The following is a 12,983-nucleotide window of genomic DNA, read 5'->3' as shown; positions in this document are numbered from 1 at the left end:
CACACCTTTTCTCAAAGTCAAATTTAGGATCAAAAGTTCCACTTCTAATTTTTTCCAAACTAAGACATAAAATCAACTGGAAGAACCATTGTATCAAAGTGGGAGCAGAGGCATCATTCCATTTTAATAAAATAGCCCTTCCAGCCAATAATGTGACAAATGCAATTACGTACTGGTCAGATGTAGAAATACCGTGAATATGTTGAGGAATTATATCAAACAAAACTGTCAATTTATTAGGTTGTAAATTGATTCTTAAAGCTTTAGAGATTATAGAAAAAATGGATTTCCAAAATTGTTTCAATATAGAACACGACCAAAACATATGTGTCAATGTAGCTATCTCAGTTTTGCATCTATCACACTGATTATTTACATTAGGAAAAATTTTAGACAATCTCTCCTTCGTCAAATAATAACGATGTACAATTTTAAATAGAATTAGATAATGACTGGCACAAAATTCACAACCAATCCTCTGATATCAAGGTCATATTAAGCTCTCTTTCCCAATCTTGCTTGATGTCAAGGAAAGGAGAATTGTCCTGTTGTAATAGTTAATTATAAATTTTCCCAATAAAGCCTTTCACTAAAGGGTTCATTTTTAAAATAAGGTCAGAATCTTGTATATATGGAAAATTACTTAAATATTCTTGTTAAAAAAATGTCTGACCTGAAGATATTGCAAAAACCATCAAACCCGAAAAGGATTCTGAACAAATTTCAAGTTTGTAAGGACCAATTTCCTCCACCCACTGTAATGACGACAAAGAATTCTGCTTCATATACCCATAAATGGCTGGTAAGTGATTTCTTTATCATTATCTGCAATTCAGACACATAGAAAAAAGAAAACAGCCACACTAACATTCCCAGTTAAATTATGTTTCAATCCATCTGTAAAAATGGTTACTGTATGATAGTAACTGTCATTAATATACTCACGAACAAACAGACTCTCAGGCAGAACAGAATCCACTTGTGTAACCTAAAATTAACTACAGTCATTGAAAAAAAACACAAAATGTGGTTAAGGAGAAAGCTACAGTGGGACATATTGTATCAACCAATAGTCATAGTCATAGTCATACTTTATTGATCCCGGCGGAAATTGGTTTTCGTTACAGTTGCACCAGAAATAATAAATATTAATAAAACCATAAATAGTTAAATAGTAATATGTAAATTATGCCAGTAAATTATGAAGTAAGTCCAGGACCAGCCTATTGGCTCAGGGTGTCTGACCCTCCAGGGGAGGAGTTGTAAAGTTTGATGGCCACAGGCAGGAATGACTTCCTATGACGCTCTGTGCTGCATCTCGGTGGAATGAGTCTCTGGCTGAATGTACTCCTGTGCCCACCCAGTACATTATGTACTGGATGGGAGACTTTGTCCAAGATGGCATGCAACTTGGACAGCATCCTCTTTTCAGACACCACCATGAGAGAGTCCAGTTCCATCCCCACAACTTCACTGGCCTTACGAATGAGTTTGTTGATTCTGTTGGTGTCTGCTACCCTCAGCTTGCTGCGCCAGCACACAACAGCAAACAGGATCGCACTGGCCACCACAGACTCGTAGAACATCCTCAGCATCGTCCGGCAGATGTTAAAGGACCTCAGTCTCCTCAGGAAATAGAGATGGCTCTGACCCTTCTTGTAGACAGCCTCAGTGTTCTCTGACCAGTCCAGTTTATTGTCAATTCGTATCCCCAGGTATTTGTAATCCTCCACCATGACCACACTGAGCCCCTGGATGGAAACAGGGGTCACCGGTATCTTAGCTTTCCTCAGGTCTACCACCAGCTCCTTAGTCTTTTTCACATTAAGCCGCAGATAATTCTGCTCACACCATGTGACAAAGTTTCCTACCGTGGCCCTGTATTCAAGGTTACACCTGAGTACAGTACACCCAACAATACACCCATGTTCCCAGCGTGATATGAACCCAGCCACCTAAAACTGAAAACCAAATGTCCTCTAGCACAGGATGATAATTTCTTTGCCCTCTCAAATTAATCCAATTTGTTAACAGCAGCTTCAACCTCTGTCGCTGGAAGGGCAATTGTCCCATTTCAACCAGTAAAGCCGAAACAAGGGACCACTTTACTGCACCACAGCAAAATCTTAAAACCTGTGCTCGTATCACACCCAAGTATTTTAAAGTTGAATATGAAACTGATCCATAAGCCACACAGCCAGAATCAAGAACAGATTGAATTACACAAATATAAATGGTCAACATGTTGCACTCCAAGAACACCCACACAGACGCCTGAGGATATTTAATGCTCCTTTACAGTTATCAATTATTTTACTGATACGGTGCTTCCATGTCAGCTTATTATCCATCCAGATGCCTGGAAATCTCACCACTGACATATTTTCAGGAGTTTGACCATATAATTTCAAAGCAAGTGCAGGTCTATTAATCCTGTTTGTAAAACACATAACGTGTTTCAGTGTTTAACTGAAAACTTAAAATCTTCATCTATTTGCCCACTGTTTGATCTATTAATTGTAAATTTCATCCTATTTGCAGTAAAATTGAAATGCTACCTCTAATCTATAAAGCTATATCATCTGTATAAAGTGATTAACCCAGCGTACCCATCTCAGAGAAAATGCCATTAATCATAATATTAAATAATGAAGGGCTAAAATACTCCTGTATGGGGTCACATTTTCCATCTCATAGAAACACAAACATAACATGCCCACCCGTACCTGCACAGTCCGTCCAAATAAAAAACTCAGATAAATTATGCAATCTCCCCTCACTCCTAATTTCCAAAATTCAATCAAAAATCCTTCCATAACATATCATATGTATTTACAATATTAAAATACTGCTATTACAACATCTTTATTTAGCCGTGCTTCCTATAATCATCTTGGAAACCTAAAACTGATTTCAATGTCATTCTATCCTTCCAAAATCCACTCTAATAAAACACTATATCATCTCTCTTTCCAAAATATAACTGAAGCGTTCGATTACCATACATTCCATCAGTTTACATAAATGAGACATTAACGATATAGGCCATAAATAGCAGGATCAAACTGGGATCTGCCAGGTTTCAGAAAACAGGCAATCCTGCTGCCATATTCCATGAGGGAGGGAGATGGCCCAATTTCTAAACACGAATCAGAAATGTAAATATTTTCACGAAAGAGAGTTACATACAGCTACAATTACATATATCACCCTTTCCTGGGGATGCCTGACTTGCATTAATAATAGACTTTTAAAAATATTGTACAAAGAAAACTCTACGTCAATGATACTATCATTGATACAGCTGACTTCCAACACATCAGAGTATGCACTTAGAAACATATCCCTATATTGAATAACTTATTCACTTAAATTATCTTTATTATGAATCACAGCACATGACCCAGCCAGTACCACAACCTTCCCTGTTTCAGTAACAATCATTTTGCCCTCATTAATCAATGCTGAAATATTCAGATCGTTTCAAATCCCCCCCATTTTCTAAATCATACTCCAAACAACTCCCAGTTAAATATCCCTTCAAATATTATGCCAATATGACCTCCAGTAAATCACATCCTTCCTCACCACGACCTGCGCCCTTTTATTCTTAATAGTGTCACTTGAAGACAAATACATCATTACATTAAAAACTTACATTTCTCCCAATTTGCTTTACCAAAGACTCCACCTCCTACAAGTGGCATCCGATCCCCGATATAAATCCAAACTCAAGCTCATGGAGATACAAGTCTGACTGACGTTCATATTAACTAATCACCGTGTGAGTTCTCATTTGACCGACACGCACTGCAGCCAATAACAGCAGGGGTCAGAGGAGTGCCTGACCTACGATAGGCTGGTGGGAATCTGCCCCCTGTTCAGCCCCTGCTGCTCCTCTCCATCGCCATGGCGGAGTTCAGCGAGTCGCTGCGGTCGCTGGTCGCCGGTCTCGGCACCCACAGGGACGGGTGTGGTTCTCCTCCGACGCCTCGGTGACTCCATTCCGGTGATGTCTGTGGTGGCTGAGAAAACAAAATGCAGGGAGTGAGCGGGGTGGAAGGCCCCTGACTACAACTCCCAGAAGGCCCCGCTGATGACACAGAGGTTGCGGGTGTTGTGGGTAGTCTGGAGGGTTGTCAGAGATCACAGCGGGAAATAGATAGGATGCAGAACTGGGCTGAGAAGTGGCAGATGGAGTTCAACCCAGATACGTGTGAAGTGGTTCATTTCGACAGGTCAATTTTGAACACAGAATATAACATTAATGGTAAGACTCTTGACAGTGTGGAGGGTCAGAGAGATATTGGGGTCCGTGTCCATACGACACTCAAAGCGGCTGCGCAGGTTGGCAGTGTTGTTAAGAAGGCGTCTGGTGTGAGGGGTTCATCAACCGTGGGATTGAGTTCAAGAACTGTGAGGTAATGTTGAAGCTATATTAGGAGACATTTAGTCCCCACTTGCAGTACTGTTTTCAGTTCTGGTCACCTCACTACAAAAAGAATGTGGATACTAAGGAGGGAGTGAAATGACTAACACGAAGGGACATAGTTTTAAGGTGCTAGGAAGTCGGTACAAGGGGGATGTCAGGGGTAAGTTTTTCACACAGAGATTGGATGGTGTGTGGAATTCACTGCCAGTGACAGTGGTAGACGCAGATACAATAGGATATTGTAAGAGACTCTTAGATAGGTACATGGAGCTAGAAAAATAGACAGCCATACAATAGGGAAATCCTAGACAGTTTCTAGAGAACTTTACATAGTTGGTACAACATTGTGGGCTGAAGGGCCTGTAATGTGCTGTAGATTTCTATGTTCTGTGTCAAAGGCAGGCAGAGGGATTAGTTTAAATGGACACCAGGACAGCATGGAAAGGTTGGGCAGAAGGGCCTGTGTCAGTACCGTAAGGGAGGAGCTCCGTCCCAAACATCGACTCCATTCCCCCCAATAGATGCTGCCTGACTGGCCAAAGTTCTTAAAAAGTTATATTCAGTTCTGCTTAGCATTCTGTATGAAGGATGTTTTGTGCTGGAAGGCTGCAGAGGAGATTCATCATGATTGAGGGGGCTTGTGTCCATAAGACCATAAAACATAAGAGCAGAATTAGGCCATTCAGCCCATCGAGTCTGCTGAATTTCTGTCATGGCTGATCCCTGATCGCACTCAATTCCATACACCTGACCGCTCGCCATATCCTTTGATGCCGTGAGCGATCAGGAAACGATCAACTTCTGCCTTAAATATACCCAAAGACTTGGCCTCTACCGCAAACAGTGGCAGAGCATTCCACAGATAAAATACTCCCTGGCTAATAAAAAAATCCTCCTTAACTCTGTTTGAAAAGGTGGCCGCTCATTTTTGTGTATGTGCCCTCCAGACCTTGATAGCCCCACCGTCAGAAACATCCTCTCCACATCCACCTTATCTGGTCCTTTCAACATGCAGCAGGTTTCAATGAGATCCCCTCTGCATTCTTCAGAATCCCAGTGAGTACAGGGTCAAAGCTGCCGAATGCTTCTCCTATGTTAACCCCTTCATTCCCAGAATCATCCTTCTGAGCCTCCTTTGGACTCTCTCCAATACCAACATATCCTTTCTGAGATATGGGGCCCAAAACTGTTGACAATTCTACAAGTGGGCTTGACTAGTGTCTTATAAAGGCTCAATGTTATCCCCTTGCTGTTAATTTCATGGGATGGGATTGGACAGTGTTGATCTACAGAGGGAGCTTGGAATCCCAGTTCACAACTGCAGACACTGGTTCCAGGGTCAGGCAGTTACGTTGCATCTGGAGAACTGCATTCTAATACAGGAACAATGCGGAGGTTTTGGATGGTGATTAGAAGAGGCTTAACAGGATGCTGCCTGGATAAAGTGAGACTGGACAATCTAGGGATCTAGTTTCTCTGGGCTGGCAGAGGCTGAGGGACAAACGTTTACAGTAACGCGAGAGGAAGAGACAGAGTGGACAACCGGTATTTTGATCTCTATGGAGGAAATGTCTAATACCAGAGGGCATGCACTTCAGGAGAAAGGGGAAACACTACCTCATTGGTCCTTTCTCCACTATTTATGTATTTTGTAATTTAGTGTAAGTTTGCAACTTTTCTTCACACAGCTGATGTTAAAAGCATTAGAAAAGACAATAATGTTAAAAATCTGACTCAGAATGTTTAAAGGAGATTTACGTTTCAAGTTTTGTTTTTCATACCCATCGTGGTGAGTGTCTGGAGTGAATGTCAGGGGTGGTGGTGGAGGCAGACGTGATAGAGGCTAATAGATACCACAAGAATGTGTGGAGAATGGAGGGATGTGGACCTTGTGTCGGCAGAGGGGTTGGTTTAGTGAGGCATGAAATGACCGGTTCAGTTGGTTCAGAACAACACAGTGAGCAGAAGGGCCTGTTATGGACAAGTACAGCAAGTAGAGCAGGTAAACTGGATAAAGTGTTCCCAGTCAGAGAACAGACTGTGACGTCAGTGGATATATGTACAGTATATGTCACCATCACAGTTCTCTCACTAAAGATATTTCACTGCTGGATAAAATGAAGTTTCCGATGTTTATAATGGATGTGGCGAATTGTACTGATCGGACATCTCGCACCACTGAGGAAATTAAAATTATTGTAAAAGCTGCAGAAAGGTATCTCGGTGTAGCTGGTGTTCTGTGGGAAGCTGTAAATGAAGCTCTGATGGGTGGGGTATCTGTATCCCAGTCTACTTGTGAAGGTTCATAATGGGATTAAATATATTGCAATGGGATGCGAGAAGTCAGATTCATAATGTTCAAGACTTTAAGAAGTTTATTTCTGATTTGTCATTCAGATTCTCCCAATGTTATATGCATTGAGGAAACCTGGTATTTCCACATGTAAGTGTTTTTTTTTGTGTAGAGTTATTATGTTAGTGGTCGTGATGGGTTGGTTGATAGAGGAGTGGTGTTGCCAGTTTTATAAGGGAAGGGGCAGGGTGTAGAGTTGTGAAAGTGAATGGAACATATGAGTAACTTGTAGTAGAAATATTAGATTCAGCAGGTAGTTGTACAAAAGTGGTTAGTTTTTACAAACCTTGTGGAAAACTTTCAATTGCTTTGTGAGAAAGTATATGCAGATCTCGCTCACTAAGGGTTGTATGGTGTGGGGATTTTAACGCACATAATTCACTGTGGGGTTGATTGTGGAATGATGGTAATGGTTGGATTCGAAGAGTTTCCCAACTTGTGTGTCTGAATGGGTACGAGATTTAATGCCCACAGTAGTTCTGGAAGGAACTGCTACAGAATGTTGAGGAAGATGTGTATTTTAACAATGAAAAGTTATGTCATGTTATTCAGGAGACTGTGTTGGAAGTGATTCCCATTACAAACAGGATTAATGGGAGAAGTCCTGTACCATAGTGGACTGAGGACCGTGCAGAGGCAATTAGGGAGAGAAATAAGGTGTTTAGGAAAGTGAAGAAGTATCAGTCTCCGAGTGACCTCATTATGTATAAAAGGACACAGGCCGTGGTGAGGAAAGTGGAGAAGATACCGAAAAAGGTTTTCTGGAGGACATATTGTGATAATATTGTACGGAATCGGCAGGTCAGACGTCTCCGGGAAGGGATGATCTATGTTATTGTCTGATTCGACATGTGACTGGCAACTCTCTTGAGATAATATTACAATTTCTGAATTGTATTTGGAGGTTTGGCCATCTTCCTTCCTCATGGAAAATGGTTGTAGTCGTGCCTATTCTAAAACCTGGGAGAACCCCGTCTGATCCTTCTTGTTATAGGCCTATATCATTAATGTCTCATTTATGTAAACTGATGGAACGTGTGATATTTGAGCGTCTGAATTATAATTTGGAAAAGAGAGATGACTTCGCGTTTTATCAGAGTTTTTATTAGATTTCTGAAGGGTAGAATGGCATTGGATTCAGTTTTATGTTTGAAAAATGATATTAGGAAAACACAGTTAAATAAAGATGTTGTAATAGCAGTATTTTTGATATCGGACAGGCAGATGATATGTATGGAAGGACGGACTTTTGATTAACTTTTGGAAATTGGATTGAGGGGGCGATTGTATAATATTTTTTTTCTGAGAGTTTTAATTTGGACATCTTGTGCAGGTACTGATGGGCACGTTGTATTCGGGTTTCTATAAGATAGAGATTGGGACGCTACAAGACAATATTTATTATTTCACAATATGATAAATGATCATCCTGTTGAAGGTGTGTTGGGGGACTGTTGGGAATTTCACAGGAAGACTGTTTTTTTTAAATTTTGAGCAACTGGGTTCTTATCACGCTTGAAATAATGGGTTTGTTGAATTATGCAAAATGTCCCACAGTCGCGTTCTCGGTAACCCCACATTGTTTCCTTCAGTGCCTTTAGTTGATTTTAGATACCCGATTTAATTAAATCTGAGGATTCTGTTATGCCTGAGAATCTGTTGCTTCAGTATAAAGAAGGAAATTTATTGAGATAGGTTAACCATTTTGACAGAAGGATCAAAATATAATTTAACTGGGATTGTTTATGTGGCTGTTTTGTGCCTGAATTTTTGGTAACGAGAAAGAAACGACCAACCAACCATTTATCAGGAGATACAGCAGAACAGGTTGCCATCATTTCGTCCTTACAGTGGGTGGAGGAAATTTGTCCATGTAAAGTTGTAATATGTTCAGATTCCCTCCCGTTTTCAAGAGTCTTAGAAACATAGAAACATAGAAAATAGGTGCAGGAGTATGCCATTCGGCCCTTCGAGCCTGCACCGCCATTCAGTATGATCATGGCTGATCATCCAACTCAGAACCCAGTACCAGCCTTCCCCCCATACCCCCTGATCCCTTTAGCCACAAGGGCCATATCTAAATCCCTCTTAAATATACCCAATGAACTGGCCTCAACAGTTTCCTGCGGCAGAGAATTCCACAGATTCACCACTCTCGTGTGAAGAAGTTTTTCCTCATCTCGGTCCTAAAAGGCTTCCCCTTTATCCTCAAACTGTGACCCCTCGTTCTGGACTTCCCCAACATCGGGAACAAACTTCCTGCATCTAGCCTGTCCAATCCCTTTAGGATTTTATATGTTTCAATAGGATCCCCCCGCAATGTGGTAAATTCCAACGAGTATAATCCTAGTCGATCCAGACTTTCATCATATGAAAGTCCTGTCATCCCAGGAATCAATCTGGTGAACCTTCTGGTAAAACAGGTCGTTCTCACAGCAGGTCAGATTTACTGCTGGAAACTCATCAAATGTTATTTCATATTCAAAGGATGGATTTGGGGGTTTGCACTGATTTGGGGGTGCATGAAGACACGGTGAGCATTCGGGTCCTGGGGAGTCGGTAGACCAGAAGGATCTGGGAACACACGATAAGTTTAACGGAATGGGGGATTCTCAGATTCCTGTAAACAATGGATTCAGTACTGACTATGTCTGTGACTGCAGTGTGTTTGAATAATGTCTCACAGCTGCTTTCTTTGAAGCAAGATAAGGGTTAAAGTTCGCCCAGATCCACATAAGATGTCTCTGGGCTTTTCACACCTTTTGATTATGACGAAAAGCAGTACCTGATGGAAATTAGACACAACATTCCTTTCTTAATTCAAGCACAAATTTGACGGATTTTCTTATCTTTGTAATTAAGTTGTGCTTCCAGCAAACCAGGTAGGACATTCCTTTCTTTAATTAAGGTGGCTGGAGTGTCTAACAAATTGATTGTACTTTTGTATCAATAGTCCATTAACTTGGCTGGAATATTTATCAAACTGATTGTTCTCTGCATCAATAATCCATTGACTTGACCGGAATGGTTATCAAACTGATTGGTTATTTGTATCGGTGGCCTTATAAATTCTAACAATTCTGACATCGGGCAGTGAACTTGTAGAACAGCAGGGGAGATGTGAAAGGGTCTCTCCCTGATCTCGGGTCCACGTTCACTCGCCGGCTGAGCTCGAAGGAATAAACGTGTGGAAAGATAAGTAACGATCTTTTTTGTGCTGTCGTTATTTAATCCAGCAAAGTTACATTTACACATCCAGCCCTTCTCCTGCATTAACTGCAGGGCATTCTGTGCTGAGCACAGTCTGATGTTCTTGAGGTCAAAATTGCTGGTCTGAGAGGTTCACATGGATCGCGATGACCAAAGTAGTTCATCGCCCTCTTGATGAACCGACACAAAGTATTGGACTCAGCCCAGTACATCACGGGTGGAGCCCACCCAATCATTGAGCACATCTACTTGAAACGCTGTCGTGGCAAATCAGCATCCATCATCAGAGATGCTCACCACCCAGGCCAGACTCTTTTCTCGGTGCTGCAATCTGGTAGAAGGTACAAGAGCCTCAGGACTCGGACCAGGTTCAGGAACAGTTACTACACCTCAACCATCAGACTCCTGAACGATACAGCATAAATGCACTGACTTGTTCATGCACTGAGTTGCTCCCGAATCCAATTATCGCACTGGGCCAGTCTCAGAATGACATAAATAAGAGGTGTTCTGACTGGGACAGACAATTTCTCAGAGGGTATTTACAGGGTAGGGGCAGGAATGATGTCTCCCCCTGGCTGGGGAGTCTCACAGACTCAAAATCCGCGTCAGCTCAGCAGGACAGAGATGAGGAGAAATTTTCTCACCCAGAGTGCAGTGAATCTTTGGAATTTTCTCCACAAGGTTTCTAAATTGAAAGAGCAAATTTAGGGGCTCTGCGATGCTGGGAACGCTGCAGGAAAGTGTCGCTGAGGTCAAAGATGGGGCATGTTCTGAGTGAAAAGCAGACCAGCGTGGGGGGCCGAATGGCAACGCCTGCTTCTGTTTCGTATTTTCTGAAACACGAGTTTACCTTTGCCTCTTCTACTCCCTTGGCCTTCAGCCTATCTGATTGAACGGGGGAGCGGCGAGAGCTACAGAAATCGATCAGCAGCCGCTGCGGTTATTTAATGTCTCGTTATCTCTACTCTGATAATAAAATGTACTTTGAACTTTGAGCTCCAGGGAAACTCCTTTGATCCTGAGAACAAACTGGGACTGACATACACTCTTCCCGGCCGCAGTCCGTCCTCAGACAGACTCACAACAAATCAGCGACCACCGTTGTAGGAACATAGAACATAGAATATTACAGCACAGTACAGGCCCTTCGGCCCACAATTTTGTTCCGAACCTTAAACCCTACCTCTCATATAACCTCCACCTTAAATTCTTCCATATATTTGCCTAGCAGGCTCTTAAATTCCACTAGTGTATCTGCCTCCACCACTGACTCAGGCAGTGCATTCCACGCACCAACCACACTCTAGTAAAAAAAACATCTTCTAATATACCCCTTGAACTTCCCACCCCTTACCTTAAAGCCATAGCCTCTTGTACTGACCATTGGTGCCCTGGGGAAGAGGCGATGACTGTCCACTCTATCTATTAGTCTTAATATCTTGTATACCTCTGCCATGTCTCCTCTCATCCTCCTTCTCTCCATGGAGTAAAGCCCAGCTCCCCTAATCTCTGATCATAATGCATACTCTCTAAACCAGGCAGCATCTTGGTAAATCTCTTCTGTACCCTTTCCAGTGCTTCCACATCCTTCCTATAGTGAGGTGACCACAACTGGACACAGTACTCCAAGTGTGGCCTAACCAGAGTTTTATAGAGCTGCAACATTACATCGCGACCCTTAAACTCTATCCCTCGACTTATGAAAACTAACACCCCATAAGCTTTCGTAACTATCCTATCCACTTGTGAGGCAACTTTCTGGGATCTGTGGAGAGGTACCCGCAGATCCCTCTGCTCTCCACATTACCAAGTATCCTGCCATTTACTTTGTACTCTGCCTTGGAGTTTGTCCTTCCAAAGTGTACCACCTCACACTTCTCCGGGTTGAACTCCATCTGCCACTTCGCAGCCCACTTCTGTATCCTATCAATCTCTCTCTACAATCTTTGACAATCCTCTACACTATCTACAACAACACCAACCTTTGTGTCGTCTGCAAACTTGCCAACCCACCCTTCTACCCCGACATCCAGGTGGTTAATAAAAATCACGAAAACCAGAGGTCCCAGAACGGACCATTGTGGGACACCACGAGTCACAACCCTCCAATCCGAATATACTTCCGTTTACTTTGTAAGAGCTCTCTGCTTGGTTGTGTCGAAGTGCAACACCTCCCTCTTGTTTACATCAAATTCCATATGCTATTTTTCAGCCCATGTTTCCAGCTGGTTCAGATCCTGCTGAAAACGATGATAGACTTCTCCACTGTCCACTACAACCTCAATCTTGGTGGCATTAGCAAATTTTCTGATCCAGTTTATCACATTATCGTCCAGATTGTTGATGTAGATGACAAGCAACAAAGGATCCAGCATGGATCCCTGCGGCACATCACTGGTCAGAGGCCTTCAGTCAGGGAGGCAACTATCTACTGCCACACTCTGACTTCTCACACAGAGCACATTTGGGAGTGTCGGTGGATTTGGAGTGGTGACGAATCTCAAGGATGTTACATTTATAGATACTTAAATAATAAATTCTGAAGTTTGAACTTTGTTCTTGATTATTTTTAAGGTAGGACAGCTGTTTAGGATCTGTTTGAAATGATTCTTAGTCTGGTATAATCTAATGTGCATTTGGAGGGTGTCAGTGGGTTTGGGGTGCATACCGATTTGTCAGTGCACACAGATTTGGGGGGTGTACATAGTTATGTTTGCGGACACGGATTTGGGGTGCTCACAGATTTGGGATTGTGATGAAACGGACGGTTTTTCGTTTTTGATACATTAACAATAAATACACTTTGAACTTTGTTCTTGATATTGGTTTAAGGTGGAGGCAGCTGTTTACTGAACAGTTTAAAATGATTCTTGCGGTGGGGTAATATAATACGTATGTGTGGTGTCAGTGGGTTTAGGAGTGCGCACAGGTTTGGGGAAGTGCACAGACTGAGGGGTGTGTGGGTGAATGTGGGGGATCAGGTGG

General features: G+C 42.2%; 1 pseudogene; it reads right to left on the bottom strand.

Annotated features, from left to right (window-relative positions):
• Positions 1-12,983, bottom strand: part of LOC134340981 (probable G-protein coupled receptor 139) — a 34,497-nt pseudogene that overhangs the window by 9,881 nt on the left and 11,633 nt on the right.

Source organism: Mobula hypostoma, chromosome X2 (assembly GCF_963921235.1).
Source record: "Mobula hypostoma chromosome X2, sMobHyp1.1, whole genome shotgun sequence".
NCBI lineage: Eukaryota > Metazoa > Chordata > Chondrichthyes > Myliobatiformes > Myliobatidae > Mobula > Mobula hypostoma.
This window is presented reverse-complemented; position numbering and strand designations above follow the sequence as displayed.